At 36.0% G+C, this 22,912-nt stretch overlaps 2 long non-coding RNA genes across 3 annotated transcripts in view; one reads left to right on the top strand and one right to left on the bottom strand.

Moving 5' to 3' along the window:
* Positions 1-22,912, bottom strand: part of LOC144341510 (uncharacterized) — a 122,559-nt gene that overhangs the window by 53,334 nt on the left and 46,313 nt on the right. The window lies entirely within an intron of this gene.
* Positions 3,083-22,787, top strand: LOC100429623 (uncharacterized). Its single transcript, XR_001445442.3, has 3 exons — positions 3,083-9,264; positions 11,119-13,504; positions 19,682-22,787. It is a non-coding gene; the product is annotated as an uncharacterized LOC100429623 (long non-coding RNA).

The raw sequence follows: 22,912 nt of genomic DNA, 5'->3' as shown, positions 1-22,912 counted from the left end.
TAGGAGCATATCAAAGTATACGATAGACAAGGTCTTAGCCCTTGTGGATCCTACATTTTGGGTCATACCGCTAGTGGTTCCACAGAAGACTGGAATAACCTAAGGCTGTATACACTGAGGTGTTTTGTGTATATTTGCTGGACCCAGTAATAAAGTTCCTCTGAAGCTCAGGTGGCTCAAGTCAAGTTAACTGTGGAGCAGCCAGGGGTCTGTTTCAATCCCAGGCTAAAGAACATACCCTACAGATGCTATAGCACTAAGGAAATGAGCTGATGGATCCTCCATCATAAATAAAAAGATAAAACTCTAAATACCTCATTCATCCTGCCAAGTGCCCTCCTTACGAACACTTTCACTACACTGTAATTCTCCATGTACTTTCCAATTGTTTCAGCCCTTACAGACAGTTATACCCAAACTGTAGGAACCCTCTGCCACTGAGAAGCTGAATGTGAACACAGGAGAGCAAGCAATCAAAAAGACAACATGAGTTGTCTTCTTACTCCTGGCTTGCTAATCTGACTTGCTAGATTTTTATCACAAGTTCCAGTTCGTACAAGATGAAAAAAGGATGTTGGTGAGCTGACACATAAGATTGATTTAGAACACAATTTAGGTAGAGCCTCTTCACACTGGGCTGAGAAAATAAAAAGCAATCTATCACTGAGTTTTCTTCCTAGAAGCTTGTTGATAGAGAGAGAGTCTTAAGCCAAAACAATAAAACAAAAATTCCAAGCCTTAGTGTGTGCAGTTGAGAAAGAAGAGAAATGAGATAGAATAAAGTGAAACAATAGCAAGTTTCCTCAGAGCTGCCCTAGCCTAAAATCTTAAGGCTTTCAAAGAATTTTTGAATGAAGTTCCATTCTACCTATTCAATTGCATCTGCTTCAGTGGGATTTCTAATCAAAACCACTTGGTGTGTGTATAAGGGGATGGGAGCGTGGGCGCTCATTAAAATTGCATACACCTGAATCACCAATGAGTCCAAATCTCTAAAGTGACGGTCAAAATCTACATTTTTAGCAAATTGTTCAGTGATTCTTAACCACATTCAAATTTGAGAATTCCTGTGCTAAACAGTAAACTCCTTGAAATTTACATTATATTTACATTTTTACATCAAGTTCAGCTCAGAACTACTTTAAGTCCATAGTGCAGAATGCCAAATTCAAAGGCTATCTCTGTTGTAAGTACACTAGATTTTCCCAGTTTTAATTTTATCATTCCATAATAAAGTGAAAGAGGAAAGGGGCTGTTCATGAAGCATGTCAGGAAGAGCCTCTGTGTTTAACAGAGTAAAGCAATGAAAATCTTTGAAAAATCTTAAGAAAATTATTCACTTTCAGAATCTTACCATGGTGGAGAGAGAAAGTGAAGCGGCATCTCAGGACCATGTTTCTTGGGTAATTTGCTACATCTCTCCCACTTTTCTGCAATAAGAAATGGGGGATTTGGGCCGGGCGCGGTGTCTCAAGCCTGTAATGCCAGCACTTTGGGAGGCGGAGACGGGTGAATCACGAGGCTAACACGGTGAAACCCCGTCTCTACTAAAAAATACAAAAAAAACTAGCCGGGCGAGGTGGCGGGCTGTAGTCCCAGCTACTCGGGAGGCTGAGGAGGAGAATGGCGTAAACCCGGGAGGCGGAGCTTGCAGTGAACTGAGATCCGGCCACTGCACTGCACTCCAGCCTGGGTGACAGAGCGAGACTCCGTCTCAAAAAAAAAAAAAAAAAAAAAAAGAAATCGGGGATTTGGATAGATGGTGCCACACATGTCGACAGTCAAACAAAGAACAGACATTTTGGAACTGTTAAGAGATTTTTCTGGTATTACTGAATGTATCACACAGTATTAGATACTAAGCTCATTTTTCTTTTCACTAATATCAATTTTTTCTTTCCCAATTCTTTAAACTTTAGAAATAGTAAATTTCACACTACACAATCCTCTTTTCTATCTGCATTTCATTTCCTCAGAGACTCTGACTTAATGTTTGTAGGATCAGGCCAGGTGCATTGGCTCGTGCCTGTAATCCCAGCACTTTGAGAGGCCAAGGAGGGCGGATCACTTGAGGTCAGGAGTTCGAGACCAGTCTGGCCAACATGGTGAAACCCTGTCTCTACTAAAACTACAAAAATTAGCCGGGCGTGATGGCGGACGCCTGTAATACCAGCTACTCTGGAGGCTGAGGCAGGAGGATCGCTTGAACCTGGGAGGCAGAGGTTGCAGTGAGTCGAGATCAGGCCACTGCACTCCAGCCTGGGAGACAGAGCTCTGTCTTAAAAATAATAAAAAAATAATAATAATAATAATAAAAAGAAAGAAAAGTTTGTAGGGTGGGCTTCTTATCTCTCCAAGGATTATCTTTATCCATTAAGTTACATTTGATCAGTTGTGAGTCAAATAGAGTGATGGCATTCCAACAAAGGTTATGGTTAAGTTAGTTAGTTTAGTATTGAAGTTTTTGATACCTATTCTTCTAATCTCAAGACCTTAAGCAATTTATGCTCCAGTGATCACCAAGGGCCTTTTCTATAGATGGACTTAAATGCTCCCTGTGTGCCTCAACAACCTGCCCATCATATGCTTGGGGAAAGTAAATTTGGTTTCATCACATATGAGATTTGAATGTTTCCATTAAAAATTTAATGAATTCAAACATTCATCCACACAAATGCATATAAATACAGATATAAATGCATTTACTCATCAGTGTTTTTCAGCACAGAGAAGGAGGTAAAAATATAAAGAACAACTTGCAATAGGCACCGAAACAGCCTTCAGTGATCTTAACTAAGGCGTCTTACTTTCAAGACACTGGCAAACTATTCACTAAGAATTACTGATCAGGTCCCAGGTTTGTAAACAAGAAGCTGAGAGCAAATCTGAAGTGATATATGGGCATTATTGAAACAACTGTTTTCCTATATAACTCTTCTTATGCTCTTACGAATTTTTTTTAAGGACAAATATAGTTTAAATCTCATGCCATTTAAAATCAGAAATGACAGTAATGGGTAAGTTTATATATTTTAAACATACTTTTCAAAGTAAATGGAAATTTTAAATGTTCTCCAAATATTTTTACACTTGAACTTTTCAGAACCTGTTTTGTGTGTATGAATTTCCTTAAAAATATAGTACAGAGAGCATAGACATTATGCTAAAATTGGGAAAATGAAGTAATAAAAACAAATAATAAAGAAATAATAAAAACACTAAGAATTCTTTCAGATTCTACAGAAAACTAAAGCCAGTGGGAATTACAAAGAGTACTAGATGCTGTGCTACCCTGGAAGTTAAGCGTTTAACCTTCTGAATTTCATATTTAGTCTCCTTCTAGAATTTTCATAGCAATCATTATATCATTGTCTACCCCTTTGTGAATCTTTCTCTTTTTATTGGTAATAGTACATTTCCTTTGACTGTTTCAAAGGAAAATATTCCAACTTAGCAATTGAAATTTTAGGTAATTTTTAGGTAATTTATCAGAAAAATGACACCAGTAAAACTTTATAACAATATCTTCCCCCCCAAAAAATCTTTATCATCCAATAATTTTCTGAGTGTAACAGTATTACTGTGTAATTCTGCAGTAAAAAGATATTGTTAGTATTTCCAGTTTACATTTTTCCCCTTTCTTCTTGTAAATTATAGTAATGAGTCAAAGTGCAGATGGAAAAAAGACCTGTAAAATCCAATATAAAGACATCAGATATGATAGGATTCAGCTGATATATAATAGCAATCATAGTAACTTTCCTGAGCTTTATTGCCAATTTTGTACAGAAAAAAATAAACATTAAAAATATAAACCCAAGAAATTTGTAGTAAAATGGATTCCTTAATGTATACCCAAAGGTTTAGTAGTGATATATTTTACTTGTGAATAAAATGGTATTTTATGTATATGTGTAAAAAAAAAGGTGCTTAGAATTTTTCAAAGTGAAATGAGAGGCCATTAGAGAGTTTTAAGCAGGGGGTGGGATAACATGATTTGATTTATGCTTTTAAAAAATCAATCTGGCTGCTATATAATCAAAGGATATGAATATAGAAATAAGAGAAACTAGGAATAAGCTAGGAAGTTATTACACTAGTCCAGATTTTTAAAAATATATCTGGTGGCTTGGATTGGGGTGGTAACGATGGAGTAGAAAACAAACAGACATATTTGGGATAAGATGTTTAGAAACAGAGTAGGGCAAACTTGCTGATGCATTGGATGAGGAAGGTTAAAGAGAAGAGTCAAGGACAATATCTGGATGTTTGACTTAAGCTAGATGGATGGTGATGCTGTTGACCGAGATTGGAAAGATTTGGGGAAGAAAAGAAATGAAGGCAGATGACATTAAGAGCTCAGTTGGGGACCTTATGAGTTTGGGATTCCAATTAGACATATGAATAGACACATCAATTTGGCCGTTGGAATTTAAGCTTAGACTTCTGGGCTTAAGAAATTCTGAATTTTAGGAGTAAAATTATGAATTTTAGAATCACCTAGGTATATTATTTTGAAGCTCTCAAACAATATTTCCTAGGGAAAGAGTTGACGAAAAAGTGAAGGGAACCCTGAAGATGTCAAAGATTCGAGACTAAGCAAGGGAAGATCCAGCAAAAGCATCTACGAGGGAGTGCCCAGTAGAGCAGGATAAGGATCAGAAGAGTGTGACACCATGGAGTTCAAAGAAAAAAAGCGATGCAAGAGGAACAGAGTGATCAGTTGTGTCAAATTCTGCTGAGAGTGTGCCTAAGATGACACAGAATTGACTCTTGGCTTTGACAATACGGATGTCACTGGTGATGTGGGTAAGAGCACCCTCAGTGGAGTGGTAGGGATAAGTGATAGGGTAGTTCCTGGAGTGGGCCTGAGAAAAGCTGTGAGGAGAGAAAGCGGACTCAGAAAATACAGACAAATCCATGAAGATGTGTTGCTGTAAAGGTGAACAGTGACATGCAATAATAGATGGAGTGATGCAGAGAAAGACAGAAATGGATATTGCAGGAGAGGAGAGGATAAATTGCAGGAAAATGGTTCAGGTACACTTACTTTTTCCACAAAATAAAAGAGATTTCATAGACTATGATATAAATTCAACGAAGTCAGTTTGTATTAATTAACAATTAATTAGTATTGGAAGGTAGAAACAGCTTCAGTCAGCTTCTGTTTCCTATGAGGAATGTGTCAAGCCCATCACTGAGAGTGTGGGAAGAGGAGGACAGATAGGAGGCTGGAGAAGAGACAGTGTAAAATAGTTGTTTTAGAGATAGAAAATATGTAAATGCTATGAAATCATTGTAGGAAAGCTTTAAAATTATTTTGGTGTCTCCCTGTGAAATTAAAATGACAAATTCTAAACCATATGTGAGGAAGTTCAACAATATTCTACAAAATAGTCAATGACTATTTTGAAATTTTTTGAAAAATCAAATATCAAATTATTTAATAGCCAAAACTTTCTTCAGTGTCCCTACATTGCTTATGTTCTAAGCATTTTATTGTATCTTTATATAGGCCTTTCTAAAATAGAGAGACTGGAGAGAGCATAACATGGTCAACCATATTGAAGGAAGAGGGTCATACAGGACAAGAGAGGGTATCGAAACAGAAGCCTGGGATTTTAAAGAATACCTTCTCCCACTCCTCATTTTGCTTAGGATCAATTTAGAAAATGCAGCTATAGCTATGCCATGTTTAACAGGCAAAAAGGAAGAAATGTTTGCTGCCATTCAATTAAAATAGAATAGATAGTACCCCTACAGCCAATGATTCCAGACACTGCCGTCAGCTGATTTGGGTGCCTCTTATGCAAGTACAGAGCAAGAGAGATAACTAGTAGGAAAAAATACGAGCAACTTATTTCTTTTAAAACAGAATTTTAACTATCAACAAATTCAATACATTGTAAAAGGAAAGTATGTTTAAAAATACAAGAAGACACTTTATTGAAACCATAGTTAGGTACAGATTGTCTATCTAATTTATTTATTTATTTATTTATTTATGCATATGTATTACGTACCTATTATGTGTCTGGCACTGTGCTAGATACTAGGTTCATATGAAAGAGTACATTCAATTTTCTGGAACAAAGTTGTGCTTTCTCAATGCTAAAGTGAAAACGGACTATAAAATATGTTCTTTATGGTCAGACGTAATCCAGGTGTATTAGCCTGTTTTCACACTGCTATGAAGACACTCCCCGAGACTGGGTAATTTATAAACAAAAGAGGTTTAATTGACTCACAGTTCCACGTGGTTGGGGAGGCTTGAGGAAAGTTACAATCATGGCACAAGGGGACGTCTTACATAGCAGCAGGTGAGAGAGAGTGTATGAAGGAGGAACTTCCAAATGCTTACAAAACCATCAGATCTCAAGAGAACTCACTCACTATCATGAGAACAGCATGGGGAAAACTGCCCCCCTGCCATGATCCAATCACCTACCACCAGGTCTCTCCTTCAGCACCTGGGGATTACAATTCAATATGAGATTTGGGTGGGGACACAAAGCCTATCCATATCTCCAGGGCATCTATACCACATGTGTCTGCTCAAAGAGACAGCTTACCTAATTAGTGGTTTGCCACCATTAGTGAGATTCAGGAAGCATGGATGGTCTGGGTCCCAGTTTTTCACATACAGAGAGCTTTGAATGAGATAATCTTGAAAACTTCTAGACATTCTAGTGCAAAAAGAATGTATGGTTTGGTCAGCTTCATTGAAGACCTCACCTGCAGCTCTGATACGATGGTAAGTCTCCCAAAGCCAGCCACTGCTCAGCTCTAATTATGGGTGTATTCTAATTGTTATGTATATATACTATAACAGAGGTTAAGAATAGCAAGTATCATTTCACTGGAACTATTAATAATGTTTTCAGTTGTGTTTCTTCAAGATAACTTTGCAAGTTAAATTTTGTTAGCATTTCTATCTTAAAGGTAAAGGAAACTCAGCCTCACAGATACGACACAACCTGCTGAGTAAGAAGCAGAGCCACAGTACAGACCCAGATCTTCTGGGTCAAAGTCCAGCGCTCTCAACTAAACCCAGTGCAGCCGGCTACATTTTTCTGTTTAAACTATGTGAAACCATTGAGAAAAATCACTAACCTAGTCATGTGCTTTTTAAAAAAGTATTTATTTATTTGGCCCTGTAATTGTAAAAATTTATAAGGTACAATTTGATATTTCAGTACATAGCTATGGTGTGTAATAATCTAATCAATGTAGTTTGTCCATTACATCATGCATTTATCATTTTTTGTGTAGTGAGAACATTCAAAAGCCTCTCTTATAGCTGTTTTGCAATATGCAATGTTTTACTGTTAACCACAGTCTTCCTAGTGTGCAACAGAACACCAGAATTCATTGGTCCAATCTAACTGGGACTTTGAACCTGTTGACCAACCACTCCCCACCTTCCTACCCCTTTCTCCCCCTCAATCTCTGTTAACCACTGTTCTACTCTCTGCTCCTATTATGTCAACCTTTTTTTGAGATTCCACATATGAATGAGATCACATGGTATTTGTCTTTCTGTGTCTGGTTCATTTCATTTAACATGATGTCCTCCAGGTTCATCCATGTAGTCACTAACAGCAGGATTCCATTTTTTATGGCTGAATAATATTTCATTCTGTATATATACCACATTTTCTCTCTCCACTTGTTAGACAGTTAGGTTGATTCCATATCTTGACTTGTGATAGCTATACAATAAACATGGGAGTGCAGATATTTGAAATACTGATTTCATTTCCTTTGGATATATATTCACGAGTGGAATTACTGGATCCTATGGTAGTTTTTTTTTTTTAATTTTTTGAGGAATCTCCATACATTTTTCTATAGTAGCTATACCTAGTCAGGTGCTTTTGAAGCATTTTTAAATTAGAAATCCCAATTATGTGTAAGACAGGGATAAAAAAACAAAGATATTAAATTGTGCATTTGTAATTCTCTACCCTACCCAATCCCCACATTGGCCTTCTAAGAAGAATGGATTACTGCTCACCTCACAAGCCACAGAGATGTAGTTCTGCTTATTGCAGGAGAATGTAGACAGGTTAATTGAAAGATGCCAAAAGAATATCAATTGCTCTATATAAAAAAGGCGGCCTAAGGAAAAAGAATTTTCAGAAAATTAAGAGATTTGAAGAGGCTATGGAATAAAAAGGATTTTAAATCAACAGATATTATGATTTGGAGGATTTTGAGGAGAGAGGTGAGTTATGAAGAATTTTAATAAATTTTTGCCAAAACTGGCCACAAAGCAGCCTCATTTTACATAAAACAAATAAGAGTCAAGCTTTTTGACTGAGGTGTCCAAAGATACAGCCTGGTCTGACCAAACACACTTAAAGCAAACTGCTTCCATGGGAAACTATTTCCTTTTCATCTTTGCAGATAGATTAATTCTTTTAAGGTAAAGCAATTGGAATCAGGCTTAGCGCTGAGCACAGGCAGGTGCCTGCTTGAGGTGGTAATTGGGAAGTTAGGAGATGGCCTTCCCGCTGATGCCATCTCCAACACTTTCTATGAGTTAAGACATCATCAACAGAGAATATAATCCTTTCTTTCACAGTTAAGGTAAAGAATTTAGTCTTCTACAATGAATTACCACCTCTACCAATATGTGTACTCAATCATAATATTTAAATATGGTTATATATGACAGTATAATGAAGGCAAACCATCTCCCTACCCCACTTAATTTTTAGCAGGGCTACAAATTTCATAATATTGGATTTAGGCTAAGTTTACAAAAAATTGGGTGTTTCTATTAATATCGGAAACAGCAAAACATAAAAATAATTAAACAATATGCATCAACTTGCATCCTAAATGTCTACAAATAGGAATTTATGTGTATATGTTTTACATATCTATATGTTTGAATATATTCATTTATATACACATGTACATATATATATATAACAATGCACTAAATAATTGAGATGTAACTAAACAAAAAAGGTAAATGTAATTACTACAGTAAAATATATTTAAAGGAAAAGAATATAGGGATACCACAGAAAGATACCCGTGCTATCAAGTTGGCAAGTGAGTTAGTTACTCAGTAATTTGATTAAACCTAAATTCTGATGGGAAAATAATTTCAAATTTATTTGATATTTTCAAAGGGCGGTGAAAACTGAAGACCCACAGCTCCCCAAAATGACGAGGAAAAGAAGAAAAGCCTGTAAAAAATGGGAAATCTTGAATACCACAGTATATAAGTCTAATTCAATGATTTTCTAAGTACGTATAAAATGAACTGCTTAGTTTATGTACTTTCTTTATCACAGGACTGTCTATAAAACTAGGAAGATAAAAACATACAAAATGCTTTTGAAACTTGGCCTATAGTTATTATTTATATACTTCTGCATTATTAATGATATGTATTATAACTAATAAAAATATAAATAAAAATATTTATCCAGATATAGATTATTAGGACCCATTATTCTTAGAATCTGTTATCAATGCATTATTACATAACTTTCTCTGCTCTATATCACTTTTTGCAGAAATTAAAATGTAGTCAATTAAAAGGGTCTATAAAATATAAAATTATAAAATTGAAAGGGGGTATAAACATAATGGCTCCTGGCATGAAGATGTTATTTTAAGAAGAAAGAATAAAGTCCCATTCTGGAAGGCAGTCCATCAATCTATAAACTGTTATTGTGTCCGTGGTCTATTGTAAATGGCCTTTAGAGAGATAGGTCTCCATGTCTTTTCTCTTATGACCTCCACATTACAGATCTCAGATTGTGACCAAGCCCACTGGAAACTATTTCAGTACCTGCCAAGAGAGAAGACCTTCCTTCAGGCTAGAAGAGAGGCAAATGGGAATGGTTAGACTCCTCAAGTGACCTTAGTATGCTCGATGCTGTTCTTTTTCCTGTTGAAGAGAATTTTTTTCTCTATATAAGTATTTATATAATTATAAGCATTTTATGTAAAAATTTATAAGTACAAATAAAAATCATGTTTAAATTTAAAACATTTAAAATAAAGGTATAAATAATCCATTCCAATTTTAAACTTATTTAAAATGTCCTTTTTGATACCTTGTTCATCAATTTTTATGATATAAGTATTCACTTGTTGCCCATTCCTCTTTCTTAACAAATAATCTCAGATGTAGTTTAAAATAGAATTTGAGATATTTTTGTCCACTGTTTTTCACAAAAGCTCTGGTGCCTCATGTTCAGGTTCACAAGCTTCTCATAAGAATATATTTTAATATTATAAAACAGAGGAGTGCAGGTTGCAAGCTGGGAGTTCTTGGGCAAAATCTGGTCCCTAAGTATGCTGGCCTCCACCTATAGAGGGTCATTAAAAAAAAAAAAAAAAAATTTGAACTAATCCTTAGAAATTAAGAGATTTTACAGTATAGAAAAAAAGTCCAGATTCTAGTTCTCTTCTGGAAAAAAATGAGAGGATCCGGTAACACTAGGACACCTTTTAACATGGCTGGAGCTGACTAGCAGAGAATATGTACACCCAGCCTGCTTCATCTGTTTATGTTACCTGTTTAAATGCCACAGACTTTGAGTTTGTGAACCTATTCTATAAAAAGCCCAGGGCAAAGGATACTACTGGACATGTTTGAAAGTCTGTCTAAAAGCATACTTATGTTTCTTCCATTCCTTTTACCCACATCTTCATTTGTTGTACCATCTCAAATTATATTGAGCTTGACTTAGCCTGTAGTATAATGCCATGTTCAAATACCGTATCATAGCAAGCTGTTCTTTATCAAGAGTTGCACTTAAAATTTAGTTGCATAGGTTTCTTGCAAAATTTTCATTTCACCCACTTTTGGAAGTTGCTGTTTTAGAGCAAAGCTTAATTAAATTCTTACTTTGTAAAACTACCAGGTGATATTTCTACACTCTAAGAGAATTGGTTGATTTCAAATGATATATTTATTATAAATGAACTTTTGTGAAAAACATTTTGACATGCTATAAATGAATGAAAACCAATACCCAAAATACTTACAAAGGATTTGCATTGCATTTTATTCTGGAAATTGGAACATCTGTTCTCTAAGTGGACACGTAAACCTTTTTAATTTTTATTTTTTTGCTTCCTCTTTAGGTGTATCTCAGCCTGCTGGCTGAACATGCCAAGAAAATATAAAAGCTCTTGAAAAGGAAGTCAAAGGAGACGCCTTGGAGCCTGTGTTTCATCAGCCTGGGGCATTAGGGAAATCTAAGGAAAATGGAGATGAGGGTATGTCTGCTTCTGTGAATGAAAAGCAGAATTCTTCTTTTCTCCCTAAAGATAAGAAACAGCATCCATCTGACAGCAAAATAGGTAGGAAGAAGGGAAATGATGATCCTCTTTTGGCTGTCTCTCATCAACTGGAAAAAGTCTTACCTATGATTATATTTAATGACTATGGAGAATCATTATCAGAAAACATTACATTACAGAATCTCCCAGGCACAGTAGAAGCCTTTAAGCCAGCAAAAGGCAAATTTATTACAGAAGTGAAACTTGGGGCTTTCAATGTGCAAAGAGAAATCAAGAAAAACTTTTTCTGTAAACCAGGAATACAGTTCCCAACAAAAAAGACACATCCAAAATGTTGACAGCATTTCTCTCTCAGACCCATTCAGAGATGCTACAGTTCTAGGAGCTGCTTTCCTAAACATAAGAACATATTGGTGGAAGAACTAAAACCTGAGGTGCCATCTAAACATGAAGGAGAAATCGCCAGAACTGAGAGCCCATTGCTGAAAGTAACCATTGAAAGAAAAGAAATTTAAAGTCAACTACATGAGTAAGACACAGAATATACTAATTAATATAACTCATCCTAAAAGAAAGGAAAACAGTAACTAAATACAGAAACATGTCCTCCAATCGCACTACTAAAGAACCTTTCACATCTCCATCACAGTCTGGTATTAGGTACCCTGAAATGTGGCAGCTTGAAAACAAGCATCAGAGTTGAGATTGTTTGTGTATCTCTCCTCCTGGCATGTGTGGTGTCCAGAAGGAGAATAATTTTGATACAGTGGTGATTTCTCTAACCTCAACTCTGGAGAGAAAGAAAAATAAGCCTGACACACTATCTACAGTCTTAGATGATTGTGAGGTAGAATCTGCTATCTCTCAGCAGAAGGTCTTTAAAATTAGTCAGAACACCCCCAGAAAGAAACATTTCTCTGAGTCTAAGACTCTTCTCAAAAAAATTCTTCCTACTTCACATAATACCCAAAAGACCACAAGTTTAAGTAATGCAGATTTAAGTAAAATGCCTTTTGAGGACTCTAAAGATGTGGAAAAAGAGAGAAAAATCAACTTTGATATCCCAGGAAATATCACATCAGACTCACACATACAGCAAAGCACAGAAGGAATAAATTGTTTGCCAAATACCATTACTGACATCTTTCCAGTTCAAGATGGCAAAGACTTCAACTTTAGTTCTTCATCTTCTGTGAGCATGCAGCTCATAGAAGCAAAGGCAGCCAACGTCTACTGCAAAGGAAGCAAGACTCCACCTGCAAAGGAAGCAAGACTCCACCTGCAAATGAAGCAAGACTCCACCTGCAGAATGCTGTGAGAACTCAAATTCTGTATCTTTCCCTTCTAGTCAAACTTCTCTGTAGTCTTGCACCTCATTCAGTGCACCTCACTGGGCCACCAGACATTCAAAAACCTAAGGAAAACCCAGAGAGTACATTTTCTTTTAATCATTGTGCTGACTGTGTGATAGATTCTGAGAAGGAGCAGATTAATGTGACTGACAGAGACTTTAACAAAGCTATTTTACATAGTGACTCTCATGCAAAAGCACAGCAACTACTGGAAAGGAAGATTACGCCATGTCTTAATCTCAGGCCTGCCTCTGGCAGCAGCCTAGCAGCTAAGAGTCTGCTCAATGGTGTTAGCCACAGCACTGTGGAATGGAACCAGAGTCGCAGCAAGTCATCCAGATAGCAGCCCTGAGCAAAACAAAAGCTCTAGTTATGACCTTCATAACTGATGAGTTAGAGCAAAAATTAGTTAAGATAAAGAAACTACAATTTTTTTTCTAATTGTCCCATGGGAATGAAAAACCCTGAAGAGTGACCCAGCTCTCTGGAAAATGTTGAAAAAGACAAAAGCCAGATATTACCAGTGGTGAAGAATTTGTGCTACAGAGATTTTGAAGACCTTTCAAATGAAAATGATGACAAAGTCTGTTTTCAAATGCATTTTTCAGCAAACAGTGCTGAGTCCAACTGTGCAGTGTGTGCTTCAGATAATCTGTTTCTTATTGAGAAAACACCGACCAATGATGTCGACCTACACGGTAACCAAGATAAAGAAAACCTTGGACTAACCAGTTTTAAACAGGAGCCAGCATAGTGCTAAAGGATTGCATCAATGGGGCCAAATTCTAAAGAAGATAAGAACAAAAATGACTCAAAGGAAAATTACTGTCACCAAATACACATGTTGATGCCGCCTCAGAAGCAAGCTTTGAAAGGTATGGTGGTCTATACAGAATCATTAACTTTCATTATTTTTACATATTTTAGCTTTGGAAAGTCTTAAGATGAGGGCTTTTTAAAAATTGCTTGGGATGTTTTCTTTATTGCTAAAGATATATATTTTAGAGTTAGATGAACACAGGCAAGCATATATCAGTCTGTTTCTTTACATTATCACCCACTCCACCCATAAATAGTGCATCTCCAAGCCTGCAGTTTAATGTAAAAAAAAAAAAAAATCAATTTCTCTTTAAAAGGTTGATATATTGCCAAATCAATTTTATAGGAAATGTTAGCCTTTGCCATTATTAAATAATCCACCATTTCTTTCCCTCTTGTAAGCCAAGCATGTTCAGAAGAATAGGAAGAATATGTTTGTAAATAATATATTTTAAAAATAAAAATATATTTTTAAACCTTGCTGTGGTGTTACAGAGGCATTGTATGTATGTCTTGGGAGGCCATGTGGAATAGTAATTAAAACAAAGGACAAAAAACAGAAACGACCATGCCTAATCCTCACTGAGCCACCATGGGGCCTCTGACCTCCAGCAGACCTCTGACCTCCCGTGTGCATTACTTGGACCAAACTATTGATAGAACCCAGAAGCTCTCCAGACCTCAAGAAGGGCTAAGATGGAAGTTCGTTCCTAAGTACATAATTCTGCCTGTCTGCTTTCAATCTTGAATCAGTACTATATCATTTTGGTCACTTCATAGAAGGCCCTTGTTTTTTCACATGAGTCCAAATTATTTTATATTTAATGTTTGCATTATTCCATATTGTAAATTAAAATACATTTTGAATGAGTAAAAACTCCTTCCAAACTGCTGGTAATAATCCTAATAGCTTCAGAAATTATATTTGGAATGATGAAACTTAAAGGAGAAGGTATATTTTCTTTGTAGTTCTGTCTGTAGATTTTTGAATGAAATTAGTAAAATTTGGAAGTAGAAATAAAATACAAAAAGCATCATCAATTACATAACTGTTAGAATAAAATGTGAAATTTGCTTTGTAGAGAGTAAGTGCCCTAGAACAGTATGAAAACTCTATGGTCATCTGCTTGATATGAACACCCTAAAGCAAGGACCATTAGTCATGGGGACTGCTTCCTGGTGCCAATATCCAGAAATCAGGATCAATGACATTAATCCCAACACTGGCTTCAGTCTATAGTTATTTGGAACTGCAAGGGAACCTGTAGTAAGAACAATTGTGCCTCCCAAAGGAAACACATGCTCACCTGGATGAATATATCTCCCAAGTTGACTCTCCTTCTCCCAGAGGCATGTTCCTCCCTGTCCTGCCTCTCCCAGTGAGAAACATTTCTTATGAAAATCAATAATTCAAGTCAGAATTCTCTCAAAGCTGATATTACACATAGATTTTGAAACTGCCCCATTTGGTAAACAATTCCAGCTACTGGTTCCCTGTGTTACTGATTCATCAAAAGGCTGTTCCTACAACTCTCTCCCTTTACCCTTCTCCTTGATCACTCTTCCAGCCATATTGACTTACTTCCTGGAATCTTCCAGCCCAGATCCACATCAGGCCCTCTGCATGGACTGCTCCCACTACTTGGACCAGTCTTCCCCTGTATGTCTACATAGTTCATTCTCATCTCCTCATCTCCTTTAGATTTTTGCTCACACAGCATGTTCTCAGGAAGGTCTTCTCAGACCACTCCATTTAAAATTGCAATCTGAACCATCTTCATTACAGCCCAGGCAAACACTATCCTTTTTCCATTTATACATAGCACTTTTTGCCTTCTAATCTGCTATATGTTTTACTGGTTTATTTTGGTTTTGTTCTGTCTTCTTTCACTAAGATGTAAGTTCCAGGAGGACATGGATTTTTCCTGTTTTGGTCATTGCTATATTCATAAAATTAGATAGTACCTGTCCTGTAGTATAGGTGCTCCAATATTTATTGAATAAAAAATCAAATGCAGAGAAGTCACATCAGGTTTCTTTGAACAGTTCACATACCAAAACAAATAACAACAACAACAACAACAACAAAAACAAAAAAAAACCCAGGAAAATAGTTTAACAGTTATAATATTCATATATATACCCAAATATTTGAATCTATAAATGTTTGCATAGATTGAACTCTCCCAGAACTATGGATATCTTTAAACTTTATTCAACATTATTGTCTTTATACTACTGGCATCTCAGGCTAAACCTGGGTAATTTTTTCAGGGAGTATATTGCTTTGAGAAACTGGGACACTTTTGGGCTGTTTTACCAGAAAATTATAAAATTGATATAGGCATAAACTTATGCTTACATTTTGAAAAGGGGTCCTCTAACCCCTTAACATCTATGCATGTGCCTCAGATTCAGAGTCCCTGACACGAGTGTTCACGTAATATTTGTGTAGTTTCTTCCACCGTGTGTGTGTGTTTAGAAATCAATTAGATTAGAAGTCACAATGTGAACTGTCTACAGGGGCCAGGCAGGTGATGTAAATGAGTAAAGCAGGCTGTATGTGAGCAAGTCTGGAGTGTTGGTGAACTAGCGTGTCCTTAGGGAAGGAAAACACAGGTCCAGTACAGACAGGCCTTCTGACTTTTCCAAATAGCAGGAGACCTGCATTCTTTAAGGTATGAGTCTGCAGATCATGAGATTTGGGAGACATAGTACAAAGTAAACAATCTGTGACCTCTGAACTAGATAAACAAGAGAAGGTGGGTGTGGTATGGGAGTGTGGCTGGAAGTAACAGCCATCGTGTTATAAAGGAAAGATACCAGTCAAACATTTAATAACTAAACACTGAGTTCTTCCTCTACCAGGTAAGGGCTATACGTTGTTGGGTAAAAAAGTAGTTGCTCAAGCTTCATTTATTCAGCTGTTAATGGAGTGAATATATCTTTAAGAGCTCTGCCAAAGAACCAGAAATTCTATATCATAAAAAAATGTAATGAGGAAACCAAAAGTAGGCTAGCCTGAGAAAATTACAATGAGAAGGATTAGATATTTTACATGGCATAGAAATAGCCATAAACAGCCCTTTGTATGTAATGTAACACAAAACTTACATACAATGTGTAAAATATTTTATTTCTCCTAAAGTAGGAGTGATTCTAAGAGTTCACATCAAGGCACAAAGGTATAGAGGACTGCAAATCTGAGAAAGTTTGTGGTCCCATGCTCTGCACCAAACACTGGGAATAAAAAGATGAATAAAAAATTATTTCATTTCTCATAGCAGAATACAACTGTTGGGATAGTTTCCAGCAAACTGACTTCTGGTGAAATTAGGAGCTTTCAACACCCGTGCTCACGTCAACATATCTCAGCACACGCACATTCCAAGATCCCTGTTTCAGTGGCAATGCCTTTTCTCCATCAGGGCTCCTCCCAGATCTGCTGCTTTTTCGTGGTCTTCCCATTCACTTCCTAGGCCCTGCCCTGGCTTTCGAGGTGGTAGCTTTCCACTTTCACACTCAGGTTTGGTATCTCAGTCCATTTGCGCTGTTGTAGCAACATACCAGAGACTGAGTAATTTATAAAGAACATAAATTTGTTTTTCACAGTTCTAGAGGCTGAGAAGTCGAAGGTCAAGGTGCCGGTGTTAAGGGTCTGGTGAGGTATTAAGTGTCTTGCTGCTACCAAGATGGCTCCCTGTTGCTGCATCCTCACGTGGCAGACACAGAAGGGCAAAAAGTCCTAACTAGTTAATTCTAGCCCTTCTAAAGAATACTAAGTCAATTCATGAGGCCAGAGCCCTGGAGAGTTAATCACCTCTAAAGGCCCCACCTCTTAATAATATCACATTGGATCTTAGGTTGCAACATACAAATTTTGGGGGGACACATATTCAAACCATAGCAATTGGTAAAACATTTGTGTTTTTTAGTGGATTAATATATTGTTGCTACAAAGTGATAGTGTGTATTTTAACAGAGTCCCTCAAGAGATTTGAATGTCTTCATTTCAGTACAAATTGCCTGACTCCTTGAAAGGCTTGATAAATATCTACTGGGTATTCATGGAATAAGGGGGAGGCTCACATGTGAAGGAAGATTACTGAGATGTAGATTCAATGCATCACATAAAAACTTTCTATCATATTGTAGTATACAAGGATTAGACTGACTCAATAGGGAATAAATTTGAGTCTGGGGTGTGTTCAAGCTTATACTGAATGATTACTTCGTAAAAATCACCTTCTATATTCTTTGCAAACCTAAGAGTTCACAAACACCAAACAGGACAGTGGAAATGATACTTTGTAGTTGGTGGGCATTTCAGTGGTTTTCAGATCACATTTTAACACACACTGTATCCTTTCCCCTACTTTGAAAAGATCAAAAGTATATGAAAAGATCCTGGAGGAAAAGTCTTCCCACCATATCCCAGGGCCATACTATCACACATAGTTTCCTAGGTCCATACGATTTCTTTTGTACTCCACACTTTCAAAAAAGAATTGCTATTACATGTAAAATATTTGATATCAGAAAATTATCTTCCTGATGAATGCCTTCATAGTTAACCTAGACTGTCAATCTCAAAAAATAGGGGAAGTAGAACAAGCATTGGAGAAATGGCCAGAGATCAGTTCTATATTAGTTTTAAAAGTTCCACCACTCTGTCACATTCCAGCGAGCAAAAGTCATCTTGCTCATTGTGGCCACTCCAATAAACATTAGAAATTAGTATGTAGAAAGTGAACACTGAATATTATAGAACGAATGTTGTTTTCCTGTCACCCTCATAAGAGTAGGAGTCCACCGTAAAGTAATAGAAAATGAATTAGGCAATGGTTCTTCCTCCTCACCTGTTTAACCTCAACAAGTGAATTGTATCTCATTTTATTTTTTTAGAAACAGGGTCTCACTGTGTCACACAGGCTGGAGTACACTGGTGTGATCATAGCTCACTGTAGCTTCAAACTCCTGGGCTCAAGCGATTCTCCCACCTCAGCTTCTCAAGTAGCTCAACAACACGTGCATGCCACCACACCCAGCTAATTTTAAAATTTATGGATAAGTCTTGCTATGTTGCCCAGGCTGTTCTCAAACCTCTGGCTTCAAGCAATCCTCCCTCCTCAGCCTCCCAAAGTGCTGGGATTACAGGTGTGAGACACCTTGCCAGACCTCTGACAAGTGAATTTTAAGTTGTTACATCAATGGATATTAATAATTATATATATATTAATAAATACACTTATTTCTTTATAGATATATCCCATTTGTTAAATAGTTCTGAAAATAAATTTTGATATTGATAAATTCTATTTTAATTTGCAAAAATCCAATTGTAAGTTCTCATTTGCTGCTGGGAATAGAATAAAAGTAAAGGTCAAGAGCTGGCCTCTTTTAAAATGTGTATTTCCTGCTTTTCATACAGTATCAAAAGGTAACAGCAAATAAAATCTTAACTTTAACCCATTACATTACTTTCCAGGAATTATATGTTTTCCTGTTTTTGTTTTTGTTTTTTTACTTTTTCAGTTACTTTTTTAAAGTTTGATTGTACTGCAGTAGTTTAGGGTTTCTTTCTTCTAATACAGTTTCGTGATGTCATGGTTTGTGATGACAGAAAGCAGCAGTTTGGAACTATATAAAGTATTTCAAGCTGTTATTGATTCAAATATAAAATTAACAAAGCCTTCATGCATTTTGGCATTTTTTTACTTTTCTTCATTTTTAGCCAGCATATGCAGCAAAAGTATTATGAAATTTGTATACTCCTGATTAATAAAAAGTCAAACCATAAGTACTTGAGTTTAATAGAAAACTCAATATCATAGATTATAATTACACATGGTATTCAGGTAATAACATTTTATTTCTTTACTGAGAGTTTAGGGGACATACTTAACAATTTACTCGCATTTCTCTATACTAACTAATATAGTATCAAGCTAATACCCTAGGAATACCTGTTGAATTGAATCCACTGAGGCAATGCTTGGTGATCACCCTCCCCATATTTTTCTCCAATAAGTCTATTTTTTTTAATGATACATGACTCTTTTTGTTAAGTAATACAAGTTTGACAGTAAACCGTAAAAAAGTTGAATGAAATTATCTAGTCCTAGTCTACTGTAATTATATGTTTCAATGACTGGACTATATGATATTTATGTCTTGATTTACCTATCTTGAAAATGTTGTCTCACTTTCATATTTAATGTGGTTTAATCTAGATTGGTATTTGGAAATAAAGAGTATCTGAAAGTTACCCAGGAATTGGTCCAAAGAGGTGGAAGAGCTAGTGATGGTTCCCAGGAAGAAGCAATTAACCAGTGGGCCGGAAGGAGGGAGCAATACAAAGAAGGCAAAAGACCCAGTTCAGCAGTGGGGAGCTCATTTGCCAGCAACATCACAGAAGAATCCAGTGAGTAGACAGCTTCTTTTCCAAAACCATAGCAAATACAACGACTTACTGAAACGTAACCAGTCTCCCGTCCCTTTATCTCCAGAACATAAACTCTTGCTTGAACGTGGCAATATAGTGAATATAAACTTTTATATAAAACATATTTTTGGAATCATTGACTATTATCCGCTAAGGAATTTCAACTTGGTAAATTCCTTTCTTGAAAACACACGACTGCCTGCTAAGGGCTGCTTTTCTCTTGATACTAAAAAAACTAGCTATAGGGTCCTTTATTGAATTAAATTTGTATCCTATTTCTAGAAATTTGAGCTGGTTTACAAAAATATGTATAATGTAAAAGAATAAGATAAATGTGTTTAATTATAAGCAACATTTTTTCTTCTAATTTTAAAATTTCTTAAATGAGGGAGTCTGTTTCAATGGATGTGTTCTTGATAATGTTTCTCTTTCTATTGAGAGTCTAAATCTCAGTCCCACAGTCAGTGGCAACTGAAAGTGAAAGATAGCTTGCCAATTGGAAATCCAACTGAAGGGAAAACATGGGTTAAAGAAATAGAATGGGGATTTGTACAGTTAGCACATACTACCACTAATCTGGCTGTAAGATTCTAACAGCTAAAGTTGTTAAAAGATACTTATCCAACGAATAGACATTTGCTATTTGCATATTATTTACCAAAACAACCCAGTTGTTCAGGAAAACACTGATACTGAAATGAGCAACTTTTATTAAAGAGAGAAAAGCAAAGGACAGTATCATGATGCCAAGAAAAATGTCTTTATGAAAAGACAATAGTGATTGTCCTAGGTTGTGCCAATGACACAACTACAATTCATGAAGGCAGTGGTATAATTTATTCAGAGCAAGTTAGAAAGTTGGCACAGGTTAGGGATTGAATGTAGCTGTAAATGTGTGGACAAAGATTATAAGGAACTTAAATAATTAAACACTGTACTATATTATCACCACCACAGCCTTCTTATATTCATATAAACAGTGAAGAATCCAATTTAAATGCTCCGTTTTGTCCTGATAATTTTTATTCTTGTTCCTCAATCAATGTCTTAGTTTTCCAGTGGCTTCTATTTGGCAGCAAGGACAGAAGATCTGGAATCTTACATTTTTATTTCAACATATACTACTTTATAGAGTTGTTTTTATTATCCCTTTACTGTTCATATGCCCTTGAAATACTTCCCTGGAGAATATACTTCTTACATTAGACTTCCAATAAAATAATCCCAGTACTATACATTTGTTCTAATGGTTCTAATGTTTTTTTTCTTCCACTTCTATTTCCCCTTCCCCTTATCAACTGATGCATTTATATATTCTAGAATTTAGTGTATATTTTTAAGAATTACTTTAACAATATTTAATGTATTTCAATAATTTTTCATCAGTTTTGCTTTTTCTTTTTTTTACCAATTATTTCTAACAGGACTTATTTTATTTTCCTTTTTAACTATAGTAATCTTCTAATATTTTTTCCAGAGACATTCTGTGGGAGGTAAATTGAATTCTTTTATATTTAAAAATGTATTCATTTTTCTCTTAATACTGAATGATAGTTTGGTATAGAGTTTTAGGTTCAAATTACTGAAGAAACTGATTGTCTTCCTGTAGCTAGTGGTATTGATCAGAAGTCTGAATCTGATTTGATTCTCATAAATTTTGTCACTAATCCAGTGTTGTCTCTGGTATTGTTCAGGATTTTCTCCATATCCTTGGTTTTCTAAAATTTTTCACTAATCCAATGTTGTCTCTGGTATTGTTCAGGATTTTCTCCATATCCTTGGTTTTCTAAAATTTTCTTCTACTGGGACTCTCAGTGTTTGTATTTTGAATATTTTTTCCTGTTTGGCTACTTAAGGTTGATTATTTCTTTCTTCAACTCTCATAAATTGTTAGTTTTTTTTTTTCAACTATGAATTTCCCTTCTTTTTTGCCTTCTGGTGGCATGTTTTTCAGATAGACTTTGAAACTTTTGGATCTCTCCCCCATATGCCTTAACTTTCCCTTTTTTGCATCTCTTCATGCTATATTCTGAGAAAACTCCCTAGTGCCATCTTCCAGCTCAGCAATTCATCCCTCATCTAAATCCTTTTTGCTCTCAGCTTGTTGTTTTTTAACTTTTTTATTTCAACAACTCTATTTTTAATTTCAAAAATCTCTAAGTGGCTCTTTTTTATCAAACTGTTCTTATTTTTTTATACTTCTGAGAACATTAAGCATATTATATAAAGTTTTAGTCAAATTGCTCTATCAACTGTTTCCTCAAATATGCATTTCACATTTTGCTGAGTTTGTTGTCTTTCTTTCACAGTGTTGGCTTTTCCCAAATACTCTGTGATTTTCACCTGGGTGCTCATTCTTTGGTTCCTTCTCTATCCACTTGATTGCTGTCTCTAATTGAGCAATCCACATGGGCAGGCAGCAAAGCATCCACAATGGTTTTTGCTATATTCAATGGTGTGAATAAGAATGCTTCAGGCTGCAACAACTGAGTTCTGCCACAGGATAGTCCATATCCCATCTCGGTGGCTTCGGACATCAATCTCTGACTTTTTTCACACACTCATTTGTTCTGGGCTAGAGACAGGTACAATCCTGTCTATTGCTACTTGATCTGTGGTGGAGCTCAAAGTGGACAGTGTGTAGGCATCAAACTACCTAGGTGTTTGTGCCATAATACCCTAATTAATTACCCTCTTGTCTGCACCTGAGACTTCTCTGGCCCCTGACTTCTCACTCTTTGGGCATGGTTCCTTCTTGATGCTCCCACTATTCTGCATCAAAACATGCTCACATATATTTTTTGCTGTGATTTCACTCCATGGTTGACAGGTTGATTCCGGATTTCAGGTATTTCCCAGTTTCTGACATAATGAGAATTACCTTCTTGTTTTCAAATACGTATCTGACATATACCATACTACATGCAGACACACCCTCTATATCCTTCCTCATAGTTCTCTGGATTTTGAAATGCCTCTTTTTTATTATGCATAAAAATTTAGCTGCAACTCTTGTTTC

Source organism: Macaca mulatta, chromosome 6 (assembly GCF_049350105.2).
Source record: "Macaca mulatta isolate MMU2019108-1 chromosome 6, T2T-MMU8v2.0, whole genome shotgun sequence".
Taxonomy (NCBI): Eukaryota; Metazoa; Chordata; class Mammalia; order Primates; family Cercopithecidae; genus Macaca; species Macaca mulatta.
The sequence above is the reverse complement of the archived record's forward strand: the minus strand, read 5'-3'. Positions and strand labels throughout refer to the sequence as shown.